At 36.0% G+C, this 19,107-nt stretch overlaps 1 protein-coding gene and 1 long non-coding RNA gene across 2 annotated transcripts in view; both read left to right on the top strand.

Annotated features, from left to right (window-relative positions):
• Nucleotides 1–19,107, top strand: part of Arhgap15 (Rho GTPase activating protein 15) — a 648,882-nt gene that overhangs the window by 377,770 nt on the left and 252,005 nt on the right. The gene's annotated exons all lie outside the window — the stretch shown is intronic.
• On the top strand, nucleotides 1,751–17,658 carry LOC125350711. Its single transcript, XR_007210801.1, has 3 exons — nucleotides 1,751–1,962; nucleotides 4,315–4,318; nucleotides 17,647–17,658. It is a non-coding gene; the product is annotated as an uncharacterized LOC125350711 (long non-coding RNA).

Genomic DNA, 19,107 nt, shown 5'->3' with positions numbered 1-19,107 from the left:
CTGTTCTGGGTTGTACTTGTAGTCCTTTGAACCCCTTGGCTTTTCCTTATGGTTTTAATCCTTTTTGCTATTTTGTAACAGTGTTCATTATCTCCTTTCAAAATCAAGAGACTTTAAATATCTAGAAGTATTTCTCTATTGTTGCCACACATTTGACTAATAGTTTAGTTGGGTATTGAATTGCGTTACTTCTAGAAAACAGTTATATGTTTCAAGTTTAGGATTATTAACTTCTCATAAAGGTAATAGTTAAATATTTTATTTTTATTTTGAGATTTTTGTAGTAAAATAATATACATAATTGATAAAGTTTTGAAAATGTATTCTGTTTACCACTTAGTTACAAGAATGATGATAGTTTCAACTCTGGTATTTATTCCTCTTTGTTAGTATTTTTATTTGCTTCCGGCATGTGTATGCTCTTTCCTCTGTGAGATCGTGTATGAGTAACAGAATATTAAAACATAAGGATGAGTTGTTTTCTTCAATTTTAATTTTTCTCTCAGTCTAAAAAAATTATGTTTTTCTCTCAATTTTTATATTAATTGGTTTTAACATTAGCATCTTACTTTCATTTTTTAATTTAGTTTTATTGTCAAGAGGAGTTAGTTACATACATAAAGTAGTGAGTACATTTCTTGTCAAACTTGTTATCCCCACCTTCATTTTCCTTCCACTTTCCTCCTCCCCCATGTCCCCTCCCCAAGTTGTACAGTTCCAACATATTGTCCTGTGAGTGTTGCTGTTGGTCCTTACTTTAATTTTTTATACCTCTTTCTTTTGCTGTTTGTTCTTTTTTTTCCACATCTCATTCTCTTACACACAAGAGAAAACACTTCTGGAATCATTCTACTCCTATACCTTATGGCAAGAAGGATATTAATATTCAGTAAATATTCATTCACTGAATATGTAGAAGTGTGTGAGTGTGTGTTAACTTATCCTGAGAACATAAAATAGTATTTATCATTGTTCTAGATTTTTTAGTTTTTAATTTTTCAATTTTCTCCTTTTCTTGTCTGAATCATCCATTTCATTTTATGTCCTTTTCTTCCATTTATTTGTCTCATTCTATTTCTACCAAATTAATGACTTTGCTCAAATAACTGCTGGCGATGATTGCCCATTCTTCTTAAAGAATGGTCCAACATGGGCCAGCTGGAGCTCTGGATTCTAGGGTAGATCTAGTCAATTAGATGATTTTACTTTAGAGTAATCTTTCAAGGCCCCCACACCTGCCTTAAATATCACATATTTCCAAATTATGTAGAATACTTCTTTATAATCTCAACAAAAGGAATTAATCACTATGATGATATAGCAGTTCTCAGTTTTATTTTACAATTATGGGAATTGAGGAGAAAAGCAATTAGTATATTTGAAAGTGTAACAGTTTTCCAATTGGTAGAGTTAACAATGGCTCCTTCCACTTACTAACAGTATAACTTAGTATATGGCTTTTAACTTTCTCCTCTAAGAAATTTGAATCATAAAATTTAAATTAACTGACGTATGTATGGGATCTATCATAATACTGTTTGTCTTAGCTATTTTATAACTGTTTTCTTTTTCTATTAATTATTCTTTATTTTCCTAATTTCTTTTCATCTTTCCTTCTTTCCCACTTTCTTAATCTTCTTCCCTCCCTAACTCACTTCCTTCTCTTCAACTGTCTTCCCCTAATTTTCCTCTTCTTTGATTGGTTTCACTGAGGACATTATGTCCAAGATGGTTCTGAGAAACTATCCCCCTTAGTGTTCACATAAATTTGAAAACAATTCAGGTAAGTGTCTAGTAAAAGCAACAGGAATGTGTTTAATTTTAGAAAAGTATATCGAGAATGTGTGGTTGGCTTGTATTTACCTTTCTGATAATTTTTATTATAGAATTCTTTGTTCTTAAATTGGCATGTGCTCATTTTTTTCTAGCTACACTCACTTCAAATTGTCATTTAACTGCAAGGTAATTATCCACACAGACACAGCTAATGTTTTAGGTTCCTATAAAAAAATGTCTGAAAAATTATGGCACTTCTGTAGAATATGTCAATTATATAGGAGATACACATTATCAGCCCTAAGTTATATTTACAGTCATGTTTTCAATAGAAAAGGCATTGAGTTAAGAGTAATGTATTTTAAAATAAATTTTTAGAACTGATGTATAACAGTATAATCTTATTACCACACAGTTAAGTTCACACACACATATCGGTAGATATAGATGATATAGATATAGATATAGATATAGGTATAGATATAGATATACTGCAATGTAGCTTTGAATAGAGACATGCTCCAACTGTGCCACTCTATCAGTGTTAGTCTGAGAATAAATGTATTTGAATTTATATAACATGGTATGGGTCTATCATTGCATTGGCTTGAAATATTCTCACAACTTCCACAATGTACACTAATGTGCTTAAAATATCTTGTAAATCTTCTTTCCTTTAAACTTCTTTTAGTTCATAATTGAACTGTGCTCCTTATATGTGAGCAATGTCACAATTTAATATTAGCCAAAATTAATAGTCAACCTTAAGCTTCTTTATCTTGGCCTACGAGCTTCCTGGTTCCTTTGCATTAACAGTTCCTAGGCAGTTTCTGTTATTTAAAGGCTCTTAGGAGGAAATATATTGGTAATAGAGTATTACAGTTATTTTGATTCAATAATAAAATACAACTCATGAAAGATGGAGAAATGTTGGGGAAATGTGCACCTGGGTAGCAGGTTAAGCCTATGCCTTTTTAAAGCCTGTCATTCAGAAAGGATATGATGCAGGTCCTAGCCAATATTAAAAGCAGATTAACTGTGGAGCACCGAACGAAAACGAGGTCCAGAAATTGGCATTTGTTAGATAACAGGGTGAAAAAATGAGCCAGTACAACAAGTAAGTCTGTGGTTCAAGAATTTACTTTCTTATGTAATTAAACTTTTATACAGCTGTTGATTAATATGTAATATTATTTAGGATGATGACTTAAATATGTAGCCAGTCTTCCATATTCATGAGTTCTATATATGTTGATTCATCAACATAGATTGAAAATATTATAATGATAATCCCATTGTAGTTCCTGCCTGGGAAGAAGTACTTCTGTGTGGAGTGTGTTGGTATTTTGTTGTTGTTGTTTGCATTCTTAAACCATTGCCCATAGTTTTGACCTAGTCTCCATGGTCATTTGAATTCTGGTACAAATTGGAAATATTTTATTTGAGTCTTCCACTTTGAGCTCTATCAGGTTGCTAAAAACAAGAAGAAATATGAAAGGTATTATGGCTTATGCCTGTAAATCTCAGGTACTTGGCAGGTGTAGATCAGATTAAGGATCAGGTACAAGTTAGCAAGATCCCAAGTCAATAGCAGGTGGTATGGGGAGGTACATCTGAAGCCCTAACTAGGCCGATGTGTAGAAAGAAGTAGCATGGTCTGAGACTAGTCCCAATTTTAAAAAAAAGCAGGCGGCTCTATTTGATAAAAAGGTAAGTCAAATTAATTAATTGATAGATGTAGAAGGCTTGAGATATGGTTTAACTTGTAGAGCAAATTAATTAATTAATTAAGAGATGGAGGAGGCCTGAGATATGGTTTAAGTTATAGAGCATTCTCCTAGAAAGCTTTGGATTGGGTTCAAAAACACAGGAAATGCAGAAAGAAGTAGGAGGAGGAAAAGGGGAAGGAGGAAGAAGGGAAGAATAGAAAAGAAGGGATAAGAACAATATGTACCAATATGAAAACAATAGCAAAATCAGTCAGGTTTAGCTTAATCATGTAAGTCTGTGTCATGATTTAAGTCTACCTTGTGCAGTGACTCATAATAGTGTGTGTGTGTGTGTGTGTTTGCACATGTACATGTGTACATGTGTATATTTAAGAAAAGATGCAACACCTCTTCCATTACCAACATTGGACAAAATAAAGTGACTAATTCGCCCTACATTGTGCTCTGGCCTGATTGCAGATGAACACAATTCACAATCACAATGTGACATTTTCTTCTCATATTAGAAGGTTGTTGTTCTCTGGAGAAGTTGTACCACGGCCATTCCAATTCTCTCAACACATCCCAAAGCTTTCCTGAAGAGACCTGAAGCCACCTGAAGAGAAGGGAAGATGTGGGGCTTGTCAGTGTGCTGAAACTGCCCCACCCCTCTTTATAGGTTAGCATTTATTATTGATACCCTGCTGCTCTCCAGCAGGTGTTCTCCTCCTATGACATTCCCTCTTGACTCCTAAAGCCAGCTTTCAGGCAGCGGAAGGTGCTTCAGCTTAGTTCTTGTTAGCTGTTCAGGGCCTCTGTTATCTCTGAGAACAGTACATAGAGCCAATGCTGAATATTGGCTTCCTCATAATTTTCTAAATCTACCCTTCATCTGAAGCGCTAGCTGGTGATACCATTTTGTAGTGAGACAAACCATTCAGAGAAATAAAATCAGAATATTATTCAGAACTGGATACTGGTAATTTAAAGAAATATACAAATGCTTCAATACACTTGAACAAGTTTAATTTTCCATTCTTTTCAAGAAAATAGGTCCCACTCCTTCCGTTTTTGTAATATGAGTTGGATTTAAAAGTCTGTAATAGGGGCTGGGGATATGGCCTAGTGGCAAGAGTGCCTGCCTCATATACATGAGGCCCTGGGTTCAATTCCCCAGCACCACATATACAGAAAACGGCCAGAAGTGGCGCTGTGGCTTAAGTGGCAGAGTGCTAGCTTTGAGCAAAAAGAAGCCAGGGACAGTGCTCAGGCCCTGAGTCCAAGGCCCAGGACTGGCCAAAAAAAAAAAAAAAAAAAAAAAAAAAAAAATCTGTAATATATGTGGGTATCTAAAGATGGTATATATCAATCAGAGCTCTAACAGCCAATATCTCAGCAGGGACCCCATTCAGCAGATGTGTTAAACTGCTACAAGCAAGGAAATATTAATGTAAACATTTCATTTCTATGTGTCCTAAGATTAAGAAACTGCTCTTTTATATCTTTTAGCATCACTGACTGTTTGGCCAACAAATCTTTTCCCTTAATAATCATGTCTATTTTTACCAATATTTCACAAATTCCCAAGACAAAAATAAAGGATTTATATCAGTTTATTGGGGGCCCAATTTTTGTTCAATATACAAAGAGTTCATTTTGAACTTATCCTACTTGATGTTAAAAACAAATATCAAGCTTCACACTGAGTGGTAGTTATATGTCTGTGCTCTCAACTCATCAGAAGACAGAGGCAGGAAGATCACTTGAGCCCAGGCATTCAAGACTAGCCTGAGAAACATAGTGGCAAGCCTCTAAGGTGAAGAACAGGAGGAGGAGGGAGAGGAGGGGGAGGAGGGGATAGGAGGGGGGAATAGGAGATATGTGTATGTATGTATATGTGTGGATGAATACATAATGATAGATGATACAAATACAGTTTGATTAGACAGACAGACAGATGGACAGATGGATGGACAGACAAACTGACAGATACCTTCTAGTTCATGTAAAATTATTAGTAGGAAAATGATTCCACATTAGAAAAATAACCTTGTGGTTTTTTTTTTGTTTGTTTTTGTTTTTTTTTATTTTTTTTTTTTTAATTTTTTGGCCAGTCCTGGGGCTTGGACTCAGGGCCTGAGCACTGTCCCTGGCTTCTTTTTGCTCAAGGCTAGCACTCTGCCCCTTGAGACACAGCGCCACTTCTGGCCATTTTCTGTATATGTGGTGCTGGGGAATCGAACCCAGGGCCTCATGTATATGAGGCAGGCACTCTTGCCACTAGGCCATATCCCCAGCCCCAATAACCTTGTGTTTTGTATTTTGTCTGTGGAAAACAAAGCAAAGTTTGTATAATCACAGTTGATTGTCCAAGTCAGACAAATTGCAATGAGAAGAGGTGTATCTTGGCTTTTCTTTGAAACTGACTATGGTGCTCTAAGTGTGTTTTATCAAAGCATTTTCTGGGGCAACAGAACTGAAAACATAAACTTTATGTAACATTGCTCCTCCTTAGACACTTCCCTTTAATATGCCCTTTCTTTTTGAAGATAAAATAAAAGTACATAAAAGAGTTCTGGGAATAGGCAGCAATATGTCATAAACACCCTTCATTCCCCCTCCCCCAGGGCTCCCTCTCCCAAAATTTGGAAATGATTTGATTGAAGTGATGACTGCCTTGATCTTGTTTGAATACTTCTGCTTCCTCATTGTCCTCTTCTCTCTCTGGGAGACATCAACCCTGTCTCAGAGTCACTCCTGGGAGGGAAAGAGGTATTTCTAACAACCATATTTTCCAAACACAAAATTGAGACACATGGCCTGACAGTGACATTATATTTGAAGTAGGGATTGTGCTCAATGATCTAGAACATATGGTTGGAAGAGTTTTCTTATAAAAAGTGACCATTTAAAACTTTCTAGATTCTTATTCATAAAAGGCTCATTCCCTCCTCTCTTTCTTCTCAAGTTTCCAGCTTTCTCTCAAATGTGATTCTTTGCTAGCTTGAAAATCACCCCATTGACAAGACAGCTGAATGCACAGTCATCGGGGATGAGACACAAAGCAGACTTCCCAACTATATTATGAATATATTGCTCTTCTTAAAAATGCTAGTTGGTTTTTCATACTGGGGTATTGACTAACTGTCTGTGTTTGATGTATGGTTTACCAGCCTGATGTCGACTTATGGTTAGAGCTTAACTTGTTAGTTCTGCTTTTGCAGCCAATTCAGAATAACTACAGATGCCTTGAGATATTAAAATTGACTGCTCAAATGGACTCAGTGTGGGAGTTTCATTGGTTTTAAATTGATAACAGCTGAAAGAGTGAATGATTAAAGTGTACATGGGCATAGGAACCAGCTCTTTCCGAAGAACTCTTTTAAACAGACTCTGCTAGTGTGGGAATTTTCCCCCATTTTCTATTATAGTTGATTCTAAGCGATCTCAGTTATTTTTTGTTTTTTTAAAAAGTTAAATCACATAGAAATATTCAGGAGCTTAGGGAAGAATAATTCCTGAGAACCTGAGATAAATTCTGATGAAGTGAGTTTCTAATCTGTAGGGAACATTTAAAGTTAAGTAGCATTCCATAAGGTGGTAATTGTGTCTATTTCCCAGGCATTTGAGTTAAATAAGCTGTATAGGAAGCATAAACTGTCATATAGAAGGGTTGGCATGTCGTGTACATCTCTTTCCTCAACTCATAAAAACCAAAGTTCCAAAGTGCCTTATCACAGATAAATGAAACAAAGCCCCTTCTTTCTTTCCTTATTCCCTTAGGAGCAGTTATTATTGTTTTCATTATTTAAAAAGACGTTCTGAATACTTGTTTTGCACATAGGATAAAGAACACAAAAGAGGAATAAGAAAACTTTTCTCTTCCTCCTTTCAGCTAGACCTTATACAAAACAGGTTTTATGTAAATGTACTTTCATCATTTAATATTAGCTTAAGGGAAAGGCCCAGTAAAGAAAAGAATTCAGAAAAATAGCCAGTTTAGTGTTTCTTAAAGTAACTTTACAATATGTGCCTTCATAAACTTGCATTTTTTTCAATAACTCAGGAACTTTGCTATATAATGCTATGACCTAACCCTGCTGGATTTTCAAATGTCTCTAGTATTTTACCTTTGACATTCCATTAATAAGATTAGAAGCATATTATAAAGTGGTTAGCTTTAATCTTCAGCATAATTAAATTGGATTTTCATAAGAAAATATATACCCATTTAACAAAGTCATTTTTAGTAAAAGGTGAATTCTTCTCTTCATTAGAATATGCCAAAAATATGAAGCAATTATTGACTCCATGTTAATTATGGTTACTGGAATAAAACAGATATTTTTGACACAGATATTTTTAACAGTAACATCAGTGAACATGGTATGTACATTCAGATATGGAAAAAGTCAAATCATACAGAATTCTTTGAAACAATAAACTATTAATAATCTGGTCCATATTTACAAGAAAAATAATTTAATATTTGCTGTTTGAATTTTTAGTCAAATTACAATCTGTAGAAATGGACCAACCCTTAAAACTGTCTGAAATGCGCCCAACCACAAATCATGCTTTTGTTGTGATAATTCCTGCAGATAGTCATCTCAGAACTGCCACAAGGACTGACATTTCTGTAGTACGTAAATGTGGTACAGATGTCAAGCAAATGTGAGAAATTTTACTCTTCCAGCCATCGTTGAGTTCCAGTTCTTTAAAGACTATCTTATCTACATATTAGAGAGGAGAGAAAATTTAGAGATGTCATCCAAGTTAAATACATGGGAGGGAGATCCATTAACTTGAATATATCACTCACAATATGTCTTTTTGAACATAGAACTTGAATTTGTACAAGCAAAAGAAAAGATGGAGCTGGAAGAGATGGGACCTCAGTTTACCTTAAAGTGTAGGAATCTGTCACATGGCTAAATAAAGACCAAGAAAAAAGAAAGCAGATACTCTGAAATATTATCTTGAAGATATGTTACTATCTTAAGATCCCCAATAATCTGTGTCAAAAACACCATTTTCTCCCAGATTTACTTATTCTTTGTACCATCTCATACTTACATTCTATTAAGAGCAAAATACTAATGTTTGAAACTTCTGTGAATTCACATTTCAAATGCTTTGAGGCCTTGTACCAATTAAAAATTTTCTATCTTAAAAATTAATTATCATGAAAGACTATTGAATATTATATAAAGAATTTGACAGGACCTTATTTAATGTTTTTTAGAAACAATTAACATGTCAAAGAAGATGTGAAAGCCTATTTTGGTTATGAATATGTTCACATAATTATCAGTTGAAGAAGAAGTCAGAAACATTTTAGAAAGACAAACAAGGTTAAAGCCCTCATTTCACTGAAAACAGAATTCCCAATGATGTCAAATGCCTCAGATTCTCTAACACAAATTTCACATATTTACATACAGATTTGTTGCACATATGCCCCTTCCTAATCAGTTAATATTAGAAAAATCAAGTATTAGTGTAAAGTGAATAGTCTTGAAGAAAAATAATATTGGCTGGATAAGCACTGATAAACCTGTGAAGAGATATGTATAAAAAGTTAAGTTAGTTAGATATGTATATAAAGTTAGGCAGGATGCCACAGTGGTGTTAAAATAATGCTGCAAATGTTAGTACATAGAGTGGGAGCTGACTAGGTTTGTCTACAGACCAGGACAGCAAATCTGTAACTGTCATTTTTCTCAGAAGGAAGAAATGGGGCAGGAGGTAGATAGCTAGGGGAAACAAATAATTCACTCAAACAAGGCAAGACAATTCTCTAGAGGATGTATGGGAACACGAGCTATCTGAGGTATCTGAGGTACTCTGGGGATGTTCATAAATATTTTGTAGTAAAGTCTTAATAAAAAGCACTTCCCTGTATAAGCCAAATATATCTGTTTCTACAATCAAGGATTACAGTTTGATTGAGATTCCATCTCACCCCAGTAAGAATGTCATATATCAAGAAAACTAACAATAACAGTTGTTGGAGGGGATGTGGCCAAAAGGGAACCCTACTTCATTGTTGGTGGGAATGTAAACTGGTTCAGCCACTCTGGAAAGCAGTATGGAGATTCCTCAGAGGGCTAAATGTAGAACTCCCCTATGACCCAGAAACCCCACTTTTGGGTATTTATCTAAAAAACTACAAACAATATCACAGTAAAGCCACCAGCACAACAATGTTCATTGCAGCACAATTTGTCATAACGAGAATCTGGAACCAACCCATATGCCCCTCCGTAGACGAATGGATCAGGAAAATGTGGTACATATACACAATGGAATTTTATGCCTCTATCAGAAAGAATGACATTGCCCCATTTGTAAGGAAATGGAAGGACTTGGAAAAAATTATACTAAGTGAAGTGAGCCAGACCCAAAGAAACATGGACTCTATGGTCTCCCTTATTGGGAATAATTAGCACAGGATTAGGCAAGCCACAGCAGAGGATCACAAGAGCCCAATAGCAATACCCTTATGATCACATAAGATGATGCTAAGTGAAATGAACTCCATTTTATGGAAATGATTGTTATATCACAGTTGTAACTACTTTCAACATCCCATGTGTATCTGTAGTTTATACTGTTGATGATGTTCTTGTATCACCTTCTTGGATTGTATCTACACTATCTCTGTAATCTTATCTGAGTATATTGGAAACCGTGTATACTGGTATTAGAATTAAGAAATAGAGAGAGAATACCAAAATTGAGAGACAAAGGGTAAATTAAGAGAAACAACTATAAAAGCAATACTTGCAAAACTGTATGGTGTAAGTGAACTGAACACCTCAGGGGGGGAAAGGGGGAGGGGGGAGGGGGGTATGAGGGACAAGGTAACAAACAGTACAAGAAATGTATCCAATGCCTAACGTCTGAAACTGTAACCTCTCTGTACATCAATTTTATAATAAAAACTTAAAAAAAAGAATTACAGTTTGACCCTCATCAAAAGCTATGATGGAGCCTCTGTCTGTGGACTCTTGCTGTCATACCTGTGGAGGTTGGGTAGCTTTTGCAGGGGAAGTTCTGAACTAAACACTAGCACCAGTTTTGAGCCCCATAATCAAAGAATAGCTTTAAAAAATTGCAACTCTTTCTTGAAAAAAAGAAAGAGATATTTGAGCACAAAACCTATCCTTAGCTCTTTTTTTTTTTTTTTTTTTTGCCAGTCCTGGGGCTTGGACTCAGGGCCTGAGCACTATACCTGGCTTCTTTTTGCTCAAGGCTAGCACTCTGCCACTTGAGCCACAGTGCCACTTCTGGCTGTTTTCTGTATATGTGGTGCTGGAGAATTGAACCCAGGGCTTCATGTATACAAGGTGAGCTCTCTTGCCACTAGGCCATATTCCCAGCCCTATCCTTAGCTCTTAAACACATGATTTTTCCCCTTGTGTGCTTACAAATATGTGAGAAAGGTGAATGGTGATGGTTAAAAACAGAAGATACCAACAACTCCATCAGTAGTATTTCTGAAGACATTTCTTATATTTAGAAAAGCAGTGGATTGCAAAACCAAAATGTTCCTATTTTAAGGTAGTTTTTAAGCCTGGTTTGTCTATGATTCATGATTTGCAGGGTGATGAAATTATCTGTCTGGACACTTTACAGATCACTCATGGGATCATGGGATCCCTCATGGGATAATTGATATATAAATTTCAATTAGTATAATGAATAATAATTGCTTATTCTTATACTCTAATCCTAATCCTACTTGTAACAATGCATGTTGTTTACTCTCCTGATTGCAGAGCATATATTCTTAAAAATGCCTAACAGAATATTTGTGGCATGTTTTTTTGTGATGTTACACATTCATACAACATCTTGACCATTTTAACTGTCCAGAACAATACTTATTATTCAATGATGATAAATGTGTCTGCGATTTTTTTATTTTTTGTCCCCTCTCTCCCCCCCCCTCTCTCTCTCTCTCTCTTTCTCTCTCTCTCTCTCTCTCTCTCTTTCTTTCTTTTTCTTTCTTTGTCTTTTGCCAATCCTGGGACATAAACTGGTGTATTCCAGAGCTTTTTTTTTGCTCAAAACAAACACCATACCAATCAAGCCACAACTTAACTTCTGGCTTTTTGGTAGTTAATTAGAGTTAAAAGAATCTCATGGAATTTCCTATCAATGCTGGCTTTGAATTGTGACTCTCAGATCACAACCTCCTGAGTAGCTAGGATCACAGGCACAAGCCAAGGATGCCTCACCTGTTTCTTTATGCTTTAGTTTTGATAGGTGTTCATGTTGTCTGCTGACATATGTTTCTAAAACCGTTGTGTTAGAAGAAAGCTCAAAATTCCATAAAGCAGAGAAGCAGGTAAGGTAGATAAATGTACAAATATTATGGCATAATCTATCAAATGTCAAATATTTCAAGGAGTATTCAGGTCACCGATTTGGAAATATTTTAAGTGAAAAAGTAGAGAAGATTAATGTTTCTTTTATTCTATAGTCTTTAGACTGAGTCTTGATTTTAAAAGTTTTACTGTGAAGAAGAAATGGACAAGATGGTTGAAGCATACAATTACAGAAAAACCAAATGATAGTTGGATAAATGTTGAGGGCATGATTATCAAAAGGCCCTATAAAAAGTGTTTAATAGAGTTCTAAGCTAATGAATTTGTAGGAGGGAAAGCATTCTATTTAGGAACTACCATGTGCCAAAAAATACCTGAACATTGAGATCATAAAAAAATATGTGATTCCATTCTTCAAATTAAAACATTTAAGCACTGTTTAGTAGGAACTATTTTACATCAAGAATATCATACACCTAGTAAGTGTGACACTATTAGAAGACTGATAAAAAGATATTTTAGGGGCTGGGGATATGGCCTAGTGGTGAGAGAGCTTGCCTCGTATACATGAGTCCCTGGGTTCAATTCCCCAGCACCACATATACAGAAAACGGCCAGAAGGGGCGCTGTGGCTCAAATGGCAGAGTGCTAGCCTTGAGCAAAAAGGAAGCCAGGGACAGTGCTCAGGCCCTGAGTCCAAGGCCCAGGACTGGCCAAAAAAAAAAAAAAAGATATTTTAGAAACCTATATAACAAAGTTGTTGCATCAAGTACCTGTTACTTAATTTTACTGAATTCTTATGTAATCCAAATTGCAAAAGTTCCAGTGTGGGTATGGATAAAATAATTCTACCTGTTAGACACAAATATCATGAGACATGGTTCCCTTCTGTATGAGCACAGTTCACTCTTCGCATATCTAGTGTCTCTCTAGCTCTTTCTGGAAGTGGTTGGTATATATTTTACATCATGGGAAGTATCTTCTGCATTACTATCTTCTCCTATGTTTCATTCTTTTTATACACCACTTTCCACTCACTTCCCCAAAATCACCTCATCCAGCTCCACGCGGGAACCCACTGCTCCGCCTGTACTCCAGAACTCCTATCCTGCAGAACATTCTATTTGAAACTGAGGTTGTCCAGTCTCTTTGGTTTGCCCATCTGTGTTCCTAGAAGAGATGCATCTCTAGAGAAAACAGGAAAACTTCTGTTTTGCCTAGCCCATCTACATGTATATCTGGCTGTGAATTTTTCAAAGAGAGAAGTGCTTTGTTCTTTTCTATCTGAGGCTATTTCCTCACCAGAAATCACTTCCAATCCTTGGGACAGAGCTGAAGTACAGATACCATTCTCCATCTCTTTGTGCTCTCCCACTGACGTACAAGTTCAGCATGCCTTTCAGCTAACTGTCATTCACCTACTGTCAACTCTTACATGAAGATATCTGGGGTGATGAGTATCACTCTGCCAACTTAGTAGGCAGACCCAACTAAGGTATTCCTTTCATACATGTTTTCCTTATTTACATAATGTTCATTGAATGCAATTACTGAATTTTCCTTTTTTTTTCTTTAAGATATACTTCCTTCTCATAGGTGGTCCTATTAGCTGGAAAAGAAATATGTCTTAAAAGAATTCAAGGAACTCTGAAAATATGCAGCGCATACAGCAGCAATTCACATTCTGTAGACAACTTCAGGGAGGGATAGTGTATGTAGGAAATATTTTTGCATGGTCATTTTTTTGCAGTAAGAGCTGAAAAAATGAGGAATATTTGAGTGAAAGCCCAAAAAGGACAAAATATTTTCAGAAAAGTATGTATCATAGCCTAAAAATTTGGGCTCAAAATCCCTTCTCTCCAGCTACATTCCTGGAGAAGTTTCTTGATTTCTTTGCACAGAATAGCTAACATATTACATTGCTCAGGACAGTGCACAGGGAATGGACATTGCTGAGCAGTACTTGCTCCATACCTCCACATAGCTGGCCTACTCCACAGAACCACATGATTCACCAGCTCTCAATATGCTTTATTATAAAATCCTTTACCTGCCTCAAAGCACTACTCATCAAAGCCTCTTTTTAAGCTGAAGCTGAGGAGTAAGGAATGCCTTTAACAGAATTCTGAAATAGCTTTTAACCGGAGGCAGAGAGAGAAAGTGCTTTTAACCTAAAGTGCTTTCCTCTTAGGTACTTCAGCTTGTACCTAGCACTCAACATTAGTGGCTTGGAGAACACCCTTAAGACTTAAATGAAAGAGACTCTATTATAGATATACCAATCTGTTATATTAATATATTACAAGTAATATTTGAAATCATTAAGCAGTTTTACTCCAACTAAATTCGAATCTTTTCTTATTGAACCATGCATTCATGCAAATAAATTGAAGTCTTGCCACCAGAGAGTCTAACAAATCTATGCTGGTATTAGAGAGAAAAAAATACAGTCTTCTTTCCTAGATTTTGCCTAAATCTGGAATGTGTTAAGATTTCAGCACTTTCCCCACCCACAAAAGCTCTTTGAACTCTTAACAATCACTGAATGACATTTTCATCTTTAGTCCCTAATGACAAATTAAATCATTTAGAATTGGTTCACTCAATTACCTGAATACATTTTATGTATCAAATATTCTTCTCATATCTGTCACTCAAACAAAAATAAAGTAATTGATCTCACAGTAGTATTAACCCTTCAATGAAGTATACCCTCCTAAATTTTGTAAACAGTTACATAATTTGTAAAAGGTTTACCATCAACTTAATTACACAAAATTATGTGATTGAATCAGTGGATTCTACAAAAGGGTAGGAAGAGTCCACAAATATTGAAGATACTAGCAAATCTGATATCTTTCAAATTTTCAAAGCATGCCTCCTTCCTTTTCTGGTCCCTTTCATAATTTTGAGAAGGGATACAGGAAAATACAGAGTATGAAGAACTGTCAACTCAAATGACACGTAGGTAGTCTTCACTAAACAAAATTAGCTACACTAATCATCTAAAATACACCTAAAGCAGATCCAGGCACCCTTGACTCATGCCTGTTTTCTTAGCTACTCAGGAAGGTAAGATCTGAGGATAGCAGTTTGAAGCCAGCCTAGACAGAAAAGTGCCCATGAGGCTCTTATTTCCAATGAACTACTCAAAACAGCTGAAAATGGCACTGTATCTCCATTAGAGCTCTAGCCTAAGCAAAAAGAGGCTCCTGGCAAGCACCCAGGCCCTGAATTTAAGCCCGAGGATGGGTGAAGAAAAATAAATAAGTAAACCTACCCTCAAATATGCCTAAAGCTAACTGAACTACATGAATTTCCCTCAGTCATATGATCATGCTATAATCATTAGCTAGAAATAATTTTTTAAATTATTATTTCCTGGGCTGGGGATATAGCCTAGTGGCAAGAATGCCTGCCTCGGATACAGGAGGCCCTAGGTTCGATTCCCCAGCACCACATATACAGAAAAAAAATGGCCAGAAGCGGCGCTGTGGCTCACGTGGCAGAGTGCTAGCCTTGAGCGGGAAGAAGCCAGGGACAGTGCTCAGGCCCTGAGTCCAAGGCCCAGGACTGGCCAAAAAAAAAAAAAATTATTATTTCCTCTTATTAATATTGAATGTCTCACTCACACATTCATGTATCTTAAGTGACCAGAAGGCACACAGAATACTAAATGTTTACTTGTAAATATAAAAAAAAGAAGCTTCATTTATCTGGTCCTCCTATGGAAAGTTAAATTCACCTTGAATATTCTTTTCTTACGTTCTCTACTGAACAAACTTCTAATCAAATTTTTTTCTTTCAGATTAGAATTACCAATGACATGAGGCTATCTTGGTCTTTTCAGTTTACCCCTGCCTTCTCTTTATATTAAAACTATAATTTCATATTTTAATAATGTTTTTTTCTAGACAATGAGGGTGTTCTACATCAGAGACTACCTTTTTTGTTTGTTTTTTTGCACTTCCTGGAAAGTTAATCCCTAGAAATAGATATGGATGAAAATACAACCAGAGATATAAAACCTTTCAGTGATCTTAGGAGAGTAATTTATTTACAGTTTTTCATTCCTTTATATTAAAACTCATTAGTATAGTCACTTCATTAGGGGATCATGTTCTCCACCCCAATCCCAGTCTTTTTACTTATTTTCTCTTTTTTGTTTTCATTCTCACACTACTAGAGCATATTCAAACTTTCTGGGGTGAAGTATTTCAGTCGTGTGGCTTCAGATTCCATCTATAAGTTGATGCTCTCCAAAACTTAAAACGTCAGCTTCACACTCCAGACTTGCATGTTAAAATGCCTATTTAATATCACCTTAAGTGCTCAGTAGACATCTCAAATTTATCCAGAACTACCCTTGGTTCCCCTGCTCCCACGTGTTCTCTATTTCAGGAAATACCACAGCCATGTGCCAGCTGGAGTCACCCTGCACTCTATCTCCGTCTCTTCCACTTCCATCAGCAAATCCTGCCTAAAAATGTAGTTTAAATTAAACCACTTTTAGTCACTTCCGTTATTACCATTCTTATTCTAGTATCCTCAATTCTCTGTAGAGTATTTCACCAGCTCCCTCACTGGCCTCTCTGCTTCTCTGCCAGACCTCTTTAAATTAAGTTTCCAAAAAACAAAAAATTAAGTTTCCACACAGCAACTGGGGGAGCTGGGGGTCAGGGAGGGGGTCATCACTTAAAGATATAAATTACATCAACACTTTCCTGCTCAATAATCTTCAACTACTAAGAATAAAATCACATTTAAAATGTATTCAGTGCTCTCCTGCAATCTATAAGGTCCTACCTGCTTTGATCAAATTCATCTTTGGCTTTTGTTCAAACAGCATTGCCTCAGATATGTCTTTCTGGCAATACTATCAAGCACTCTGCCTTGCTTTATTTTTCCATTGAACTTACCATCATCTGACTTCATATTTTTGTTGTGTATTCATGTGTTTATGTGTTTTATATAAATGGCATAAGCTCTACAAAGACAGTGTTCTTTCCTTGTCCCCAGTAGATATTTAAAAGTATTCTTAGATAGATATATTGGATGAATGGAGACAAAAATGCATAAAAATCCACTTGTTCAAACAATTTTCTATGCTGTTATGATTCTTTGTGCATGAGCATATGCACATGTGAGTATGCACGTTTATGGTTGTGTGCACTGAGAGAGAGAAAGATGCTACTTTGGGTGAGAAGAGGGGGGGTGGCTAAAAGTGCAAGATAAAGTTGCTACCTAAAGTAGATAAATAGGGAAAGTTTTCATACGCATTTAGTTTGATATGCTCTTCATTTAAGACAAAAGTTTCCTTCTGGCTGATATACTCACCCAAATGCCTGTTTCACCAGTCAGAACAAAATTGATCTGAAGTCCAATTTCATGAGGGTTTGAGAACTGAACAGAAATTGCCAAAGGATATATTACAGAACGACATCAAGTGTGAAAACGAGAAAGGCAGAAATGAAAGGCCTGAAGAGAGAAGAGAGAAAAGCATAGAAAGAAGAACTTCACGATTGTGTCTAGGTCCCTGTCCCTGAAACACATTTTGGACGGCTCTTGTCAGAGGAAGCTATTACCCCTGCAGCCAACTATCCATCTTTGATGGGAGCTGCAGACACTCAGCCTACTCTTGTGTGGAGATCTTCTTCACAGAGTCCAAACCAGTCTTTCCATACACAAATAGCCATTATGTGCCATAGATTTTAGGTTGGTTTGTTTTGATGAAAAAATATGAATAAACACATAGTAGAAAACCTTACACAGAAGTGCACATATTTGGTAAATCCTATTTAGTTACATTCCAAGCTACTTAAAAGTTAAAATAATTAAACTTTTTCCTATACTTTTCTCTTCTAAGGGAAAAAAAGAGTCACAAGTAAACCAGACAATGAGGGAGGTTTACTTACATGGGAGGTCAGAGGATCAGCACAGAATCAGCCCAATTTTTTTTGTAGCTATATGCCAAAAAGTAGTAGCTGGTATTGCCATTCAAAACTCCTCCAAAATATCATATGATATCGTAGCACCTCCAAAAGCACTTATATTAGGCCTTATCACACTTTGCATTAAGCATGTTTTATATCTTAATTCAGAAATAAGCTATTCAATAAGCTTTAGCACAAAACTCCTTTTCCATTTCTCCAGTAAAAACTCAGTAAAGTTTTGAAACAAGTCATCTTGAGTTCATAGCGTGACTATTTTAAACAAAAGGAAGTCACAAAGGTAAAGTTGGAGAAACTGGAGAAAAAATAAAGGATAAGTGGCACCACTCTGATATGCTATCTGAAAATATTGATCTAGAAACCTAGAAAAATGCCATTTATACTCCAAGATTATAGGATGATTCCATCTAAACCACTGAAATTACTCACATTACAAATATAATTGTCATCTTTCTGTACCCACTGTTTCTCTCCTACAGCACATCACTGGGAAATGATTCATCCATGTGTGTAGCACTTTGGTGAAAGAAACTTCTAAGAGAATATGGTCTGGTAGGAAACCACTGAAGGCTGTATTTTCCTGTTCTTACCTATTTTGTGTAACAAGGTTTCAATCAATGGAGCAACCTTCAGAGAAGTTCAAATCTTGAGCAATTGATGACTAAAGGTGATGTACTGGTTTTGGTAATGGTAATAAAAATAGCATCCTCACCCATCTAGGTGAGTTACAGGACATGTACTTTTTTTCCTGCTTCCTATTTCATAGATCTCCTGAGCATCTTGGTCACTAATCATCTCCAAATTTTGTGCCCAGATTCTAGTTAATTTACTGAGCTCTTTCCCACCTCTACCCCTCAAGTACTATTCAGATAAAATATCTGTTTGCTTAATATAGCCATGGTGTTGTGTGCTTTTCTCTTGCTTGCAGCCATAAACCTTACTCAACAGACCTTATTACTAAGGCAATTGTCTGGTTTGTTTCTGTAGCTGAGCAATCCACTTGGCTGTATTGTTTCCTGACTCTGCCTATATTTTTCATATCTGTGTCATCCTCCGTGCTTTGTTCTTCCTTTTGTAAATTTCCTGCAGTAGCTTCAATGGCTCTCTCTCCTAAAAGCAGAATAACATCACTTTGAAGAGCATGTAGAGACTGTCTTCTGTGTAAATGATAACACTGTCACATTATTTGAACATTTAACTGCATCTATTGAGTAGTTTTCCTCATAGTTTTGATTCATTTGGAATCTAACTGACAGAGATCCCATTACTGTTTGTTCTTCTCATAATTTGTCAAAAATATATAGCAGTGACAAGGGAAAGTGAAGCTAATTTGTA

The sequence above is a fragment of the Perognathus longimembris genome, chromosome 4 (genome assembly GCF_023159225.1).
Source record: "Perognathus longimembris pacificus isolate PPM17 chromosome 4, ASM2315922v1, whole genome shotgun sequence".
In the NCBI taxonomy this organism is placed as follows: Eukaryota; Metazoa; Chordata; class Mammalia; order Rodentia; family Heteromyidae; genus Perognathus; species Perognathus longimembris.
The sequence above is the reverse complement of the archived record's forward strand: the minus strand, read 5'-3'. Positions and strand labels throughout refer to the sequence as shown.